Raw genomic sequence first — 7,521 nt, 5'->3', positions numbered from 1 at the left:
CTAAAAAAAGCAAACATATCTAAATTGTTCCTTAATTTAAAAAAAAAAAAAGGCTTTTAAAATAAATACTGTTTTATTAGAAGAAGGATTATCAGTGTAAATGAGGATCATATATGTGATTGAAGTAGTCGTTTTAATTTTAATTTTACAAACAATACTACTTATAATATTAAACAGCCACACTATTCCTAAGTTTATTCTGTGTTTGGTATAAAAGTCCTTATAACTCACATTAATAAAATGAATGCCAGTAATCAATTTTACAGAAAACATAATATTTTCTGAAATAAATATGTTGTTGTTTGTTAATATTGAAAATTAGGGTAGCTTTTATCTTACTCTTGACTATGTTTAGAAAATGTTTGAGGAAATCATATTATATTCTTGAAAATTTTTATATCTAGTTATCTTCCCCTTTCCTGGACTTTTACTTAATTGTGTTTCATAGATTTCATGTATTATTGTATACATATTTGTTTACTCATTCACTTCCTATAAGCAATGTCGATTAAGAAAAGACTTAAATTGAACAGGTTTGTCCAGGGGAGGGTTGGTCTGGAGGAGTGGAAAATCTTTGAATCTATACTACTGCTTAGATCATTAACCAACATCTCAGTAGAACACTTTTCAGAAAGAAAGGGAGACGGATGCAGTTGTCTTTCCTCTCCATTTATTTTTTATGGTTATTTATTCACAGATGATGTGGGGCAGACTGTGTACAGAGATAAAGCATGGGTAATTTACAGGCAAATGTAAGCCTCGATTGGCTAGGATATTCAAAGTGCTCTAATGAATTAAAAGGAAAGTAGGTCATTTGAATCATAAATATTTTAAACATTTACCTCATAAATGAAGCTAATAGATACTTGTTCTAAAAACGCAGAAAAAATAGCTTCAAATAGGATAAGGAAGAAAGTTAAACAAAACAGAATTATTAAACCATGCCAGTTTCCACACCTCTACGAATTTCAGTAGGTGGTCCACTTCTGACAGTGTACAAAACAGCAGGAGAGTTTACTAATGAAAGACAAGATACATGTGTTGACACAGCATTAAATGACTGGTTTGTCACTCCCCCACGATGTGAATTGTGGATTCCATTCTGTAGTAGCACAAACGAACTGCTTTTATCATCTTGGTTTTGTTTGCTTGTTTGTTTGTTTGTTTTGCTCATTAAACTTTCTTAATGTGTCTCAAAATTCTGTGACAAAGTTTTGGTCAAGTTGTTTCCATTAAAAAGTAATAATTTTAAAAACTAATAACTTAAAACTGCCACACACAAGAAAGAAAACCAAAGTGGTCCACAAAACATTCTCCTTTCTGTCTGAAGGTTTTTACGATGCATTGTTATCATTAACCAGTCTTTTACTTAAGTGGCCAATTGAAACAAACACTTCTGAGACAATTCTTCCACTGCTGATTAAGACCAGGTGGCAGGTATTAGGGATAATATTCATTTGGCCTTCTGAGCTTTCTGGGCAGACATGGTGGCCTTGCCAGCTCTGGCAGCCTTCTTGTCCACTGCTTTGATGACATCCAGGACAACCGTCTGTCTCATATCACGAACAGCAAAGTGACACAGAGGTGGATAGTATGAGAAGCTCTCAACACACATGGGCTTGCCAGGAACCATATCAATGATGGCAGCATCACCAGACCTCAATAATTTAGGGCCATCTTCCAGCTTTTTACCAGAACGGTGATCAATCTTTTCCTTCAGCTCAGCAAACTTGCATGCAATGTGAACCGTCTGGCAATCCAGCACAGGGGCATAGCCAGCACTGATTTGGCCTGGATGGTTCAGGATAATCACTTCAGCAGTGAAGCCAGCTGCTTCCATTGGTGGGTCATTTTTGCTGTCACCAGCAATGTTGCCATGATGAACTTCCTTGACAGACACATTCTTGACATTGTAGCCCATAATGTCCCCAGGAAGAGCTTCACTTAAAGCTTCATGATGCATTTCAACAGATTTTGCTTCAGTTGTAATGTTTACTGGAGCAAAGGTGGCCATCATACTAGGTTTGAGAACACCAGTCTCCAGTTGATCTATAAGAACAATACTAATACCAACAATTTTGTAGACATCCTGAAGAGGCAGGTGCAAGGGCTTGTCAGTTGGACGAGTTGGTGGTAGGATGCAGTCCAGAGCCTCAAGCAGCGTGGTTCCACTGGTATTGCCATCATTTCAGGTGACTTTCCATACCTTGAACCAAGTCATGTTAGCACTTGGCTCCAGCATGTTGTCATCATTCCAACCAGATATCGGCACAAATGCTACTGTGTCGGTGTTGTAGCCAATTTCTTAATATAAGTGCTGACTTCCTTAACGATTTCCTCATATCACTTCTGGCTGTACGGTGGCTCAGTGGAATCCATTTTTTTTTTTTTTAACACAGTTGACTCTTTGTTTCACACCCACTGTGTAACCCAGAAGGGCATGCTCTCGGGTCTGACCATTTTTGAAGTTACCAGCTTCAAATTCACCAACACCAGCAGCAACATTCAGGACATTACAGTCAGCCTGAGATGTCCCTGTAATCATGTTTTTGATGAAGTTTCTGTGTCCTGGGGCATCAATGATAGCCACATAGTACTTGCTGGTCTCAGATTTCTACAAGGAGATATCAATGGTGATACCATGCTCATGCTCAGCTTTCAGTTAACCCAAGACCCAGGCATACTTGAACAAACCCTTTGCCATCTCAGCAGCCTCCTTCTCAAATTTTTCAATGGTTCTTTTGTCGATGCCACTACATTTGTAGATCACATGGCCAGTAGTGGTGGACCTGACTGAATCTACGTGTTCAATGACGACAATGTTGATATGAATCTTTTCCTTTCCTATTTTGGCTTTTAGGGGTAGTTTTCATGACACCTGTGTTCTGGCGGCAAACCCATTGTGAAAAAAACTACCAACTTGTTTTTTTTTAACTTTAACTTCTCATACAAATTAACAGCTTTCTGTTTGTCATTTGCATGTTTATTTCATGCCATGCTTGGTTAGAATTAAAACTGCCTCACTAGTTATGCACTTCAAAATTTAGTACTTCTTCAAAGACCTGCAGGATGACTTAATGAGTATGGAATGCAATTCTCTTCTTTAAATCAAATTAAATGTAAGTTGTCTATGTTCAATACTGCAAGGGTACATTGTGTATCCAATAAATTGAGAATAACTCAACATAAAGAGATGATTTTATGTCTTCCGTGTCTAAAATATATGCAATATGATTGGTAGCTGTGGATTTTTACTCCTGGTTTGTAGCCACAGGGGAATTTTTAAATTGTAACACTGAAGATCTATGACATTGTGTCCCTGAATATAAACAGCAACAGGGTCCAAAATATCAAAGCTCAAGTTTTCTTTTGAAAAGAGACTGTTGTAAGAAAACAATCTCTCCTTGTTATCACCATGGGATATATTTTTGGGCTTGAGAGGTCATATTATCATTCAAATCTTTAAAGTCATTTTTTCAGGGTGAAAGAACAATCAAAAGTAAAGTACACTCCTGAGGGTCATGCAGTTTAGTTAGCTCTGGAAACAACAGTACTAAGTAGATAGCAGTGGCCAGGAAAATAGACCTGTAACTAGTTAAAACAAAAAGTAAAGAATCTTACACTCTTTAAGTTTTATTATCAACATAACAAGAATTACCACAACCATTAAACTGATTAGTAGTTCTAATTAAGAGATATAAAACAAAGATCATTAACATAATGAAACTGACCTAATCTGCTATTATTGTTGTTTACATACTTATTGACAACTGAGATTGACACAAATGTATGAATCTTGGTTTGATAATCATTGGCAAGTTTTTCCTTCAGAAAATCAGCAATTGTGTACTTACTTTAATTGAGTATTTGTTTAGCTATGTTGGTTTAGAACCACAATACTTATAAATTCCAACACTTCTATTTATTCTAAATTTAATTTTGTTAAGGTAAGCAAATGTGGTCAATTTGAAGAGAGTTAAGTTTTAGAAAAAAATGAAATTGAACATTATTTAGAAACATCAATATGTCTAATTATTGAAAATCAAATTTTCAAACTCAAATCTGATAAATGTTAAAACTGATTTTATTAGTTCCCTTTTTTAGCTACAAGTCTGTAATTATTTGCACTAATTCTGTTTAAGTGTACTGCAAACTGTAGCAAAATATTAGTAGAAATGCTTCCTTCATCAAATATGTAAATAGAGATAGTACTTTCAATTTGAGAAAACAACAGTTTACAAGAGTAAGTAATGACTGATTTAAACTGTATAAAATTGGACTGGTCTATTATGGTGCCTAATTATGCTAGTTATATAAAATTTCAAATGGCATATCAAATATTCAGCATCTCTTGAGCAAGACAATGTGTAAAATGCTGTGGGGAACTCAGACATGAAGAGTACATATTTATATTGAAAAATCCAGTATTTGCTCAAGGATAAGGCTTTATTTTGCATAACTTCATTTATTTTGAGATTGAGAGCATGGACTCTACAGAGTAAGAGAATTGATTCAAATCTGAGACTAGTCAGTGTCAAAACTTCAAATTGGAAGATTGAAAATAAGTTATAACACTTTGAAGTCCTATTCTATAGTGTCATCTAGATTTGATAAAAGAAAGTCTCACTTTTCTTATCTTTTTTCCCTCAAGAATCTTTTCTCATTCTTTATATGGTACTCACATATTTTCTTGGTTGTGAAGTTTGCTTTAACTTTTCTAGATGGTTTTGGTATTTTTTTCCTCCTACTATGTAACTTTCCATAGGTAGCCCTATTTAACAAAAATATTTAATATGAATACGTAAATTTGTTCTTTTATCTTAATCACCTCATATATCATAGTGATTAGATAGAGCAATTAATTTTTTTAATGTTCATATACAGAGTGGATTGAGTTTATTTTTGAGGTACAGGTTGAGCATTCTTCATATGACAATCTGAAATCTGAAATGCTCTAAAATCTGAAACTTTTTGAGTACTGACAGAGTCTCGCTCTGTCGCCCAGGATGGAGTTCAGTGGTTCAATGTTGGCTCACTGCAAACTCTGCCTCCCAGGTTCAAGTGATTCTCCGTCTCGGTCTCCTGAGTAGCTGGGATTACAGGTGCGTGCCACCACACCTGGCTAATTTTTGTATTTTTAGTAGAGACAAGGTTTCACTGTGTTGGTCAGGCTGGTTTCGAACTCTGACCACATGATCTGTCTGCTTCAGCCTCCCAAAGTGCTGGGATTACTGGCGTGAGCCACCGCACCTGGGGGACTGTGAGTTTTAATTGGAGGGTGGCATAATCAGATTATCATCTAAGAGAAACAAACAAACTGTCTACTGTACAGAAAGTACAAATGAGAGAAAGAGAAATGGATCATTGAAGACTACTTGGGAGTCTACTGCTGTCTTTAAAGTGAAACACTTTAATGGCTAGAAGTAATGTACCATTGGAAATGCAAAATTACAGGTCAATTTGTGGAATAATAATGAGCTAAAACTGACAGAAATATTTGATATAGGGTGTGAAGATGAGAATGGTGTCAAGCATAATTTCTATTTTTTTCTGAGGTGGATGCATGTTAGCTCACATTCATGAAAAGGATGGAGACATCGTAAAAGCAGGTCTGGAAAAGAGTCCTCTTTTTAGTTGTGAACTTGTAAAGTTTGAATTATCCTAAAGCAAATAAGAAACAAGAAAAATAGACAGTTAGGCTTGAGAAACATAGTAGAGCATTATCTCTGTGTAAGTGAAATTGAAGTCTTTGATAAAAATGAGGACCACTAGTTTAAATGGAGAAAAAGAGCTTTTAATTACCTGAAAGACGAAAATGCACCTTCTAAGAAAACAGAAAGGGCTCATGAGGAAAAAGACAAATGAGGAATGTTGCTGTCAATAAAGCCAATGGAAAACAGTTTAAAGAAGGATAAGTACTCAAAAGTGTGGAAAGCTTCTGGGGTCAAGCATAAGAAAAGAGAAATTCCAAATGTAGTTAGTTACATGGAACTGAATTGTGTTTTATTGAAGTAATGGAAGTTGAACCTGTTTTGCAAAAGGATGATGTGTGAAGGGGAATAGAGAAAATGGTGACAGAAATTTTAGAAAACTCAACGCAAGAGTTTGGCTTCCTCAACTGGGGCCTGAATACCCTCCCAGTTTAGTAAGTCCGGATGATCATAGGTTTCACCTCTTTCGTTTCTCATTCTCAGGACAATTGTCCTTACTTCCTTGATGACTAGTATCTTGAAAACTGCTGTTTCATTTTCTTTTTGTCCATTTTGTTTTTGTTTGTAGTTGTTTATTTCTTTAAAAGTGAGAAGTTATACCTGGTTCCGGATACTCCACCTTGGTTAAAAGCAGTTCCATTGCCTATAAGATTTCTGATGAACTCAGTGTGATGTGTAAAAACTATAAAATGTCAAAAATGACTCCCAGGTTTGAGCTTGAAGTACTATAAACATCAAGTTGCTATTAATTGAGACAGGAAAAACTCCCGAGAGAAGTATCTTTAAAGGTAGTGTTATTCTTTACCTACAGTTATCAAATCTTGCTACAGATTCAAATTTTCTGGTGAGCTTTCTGCAAAATTCCTGAGGTCCTCCCAAAAATACAGCAGAAACTTTGTAGTGTAGCACATTGGTATTAAATGCAAAATACCAAATTATTCTAGTGTTCAACCAGCATTGAAAACCAGTGATCCTACTGCTTCTTTCACTTTAATATGCGTATAAATCACTTAGGGATGTTATAAACCTCGAATCCTTATTCAGTTTATCTGGGTGATAAACCTAGTTGGTCCACATTTTCCATAGCAAGGCACTACTATTCAAATTCATAATAGAGCTATTTCACAGTGAAGGCTAATCTGGTACACTGTGTAAAGCATTTGTGTTAGCTCTTCTGTATTAAAAGATGTATGACAATAAAGGATTCAATAGTTAATTAAGTTTGGCAAACAGTGAGTTAAACAAGGTTATAGAGATTTCTTTATTGCAGGATTTTTTACAGCTAATGCCTTCCTAAAGTTACTTATTCCACAACCCATCTTCATGGAACATATTACAGGATTAGAGATTTGCAAAACCTACTATCCTGTACTAATGCAGAGGTTGAGCTATCTACAAATAATCTTTGCTACTTGCTTAAAAGCTTAAAATTTTACTGAAATACCTATTTAGTGGCTTCGTTTTCAGTTTCTCAATCTGATTCACGACTTGATAATCCACATTTATTTACAAGTCCAAATAAATTTTACAAAAAACACATTAATCGTGGTTTTGGATTGTGAAACAATTTTGTTGCACATGCACATATGATTCTATTTGTACTTTAAAAAGTACTTAATAAGTTAACAAGTGTTTATTTTTTCTTTGTTCCTCTCTATAGTATTTTGTGTACTTTAAAAAATTACTTGCTTTTGCATAAATTCATCATATATTGTTTGGTGACATGTTCTCATTTACCAACATTTGGGAAATATATAAAATATGAAAGAAATATTATTTCCAAAAAAAGTACACTGATGCTTTATCAGTC

At 34.9% G+C, this 7,521-nt stretch overlaps 1 pseudogene; it reads right to left on the bottom strand.

Moving 5' to 3' along the window:
- Positions 1–1,453: 1,453 nt before the first annotated feature.
- Positions 1,454–2,719, bottom strand: LOC108534299 (elongation factor 1-alpha 1 pseudogene; annotated as a pseudogene).
- Between the last annotated feature and the right edge of the window lie 4,802 nt (positions 2,720–7,521).

The sequence above is a fragment of the Rhinopithecus bieti genome, unplaced genomic scaffold (assembly GCF_001698545.2).
Source record: "Rhinopithecus bieti isolate Rb0 unplaced genomic scaffold, ASM169854v2 scaffold_12012, whole genome shotgun sequence".
Classification (NCBI taxonomy): Eukaryota; Metazoa; Chordata; class Mammalia; order Primates; family Cercopithecidae; genus Rhinopithecus; species Rhinopithecus bieti.
The sequence above is the reverse complement of the archived record's forward strand: the minus strand, read 5'-3'. Positions and strand labels throughout refer to the sequence as shown.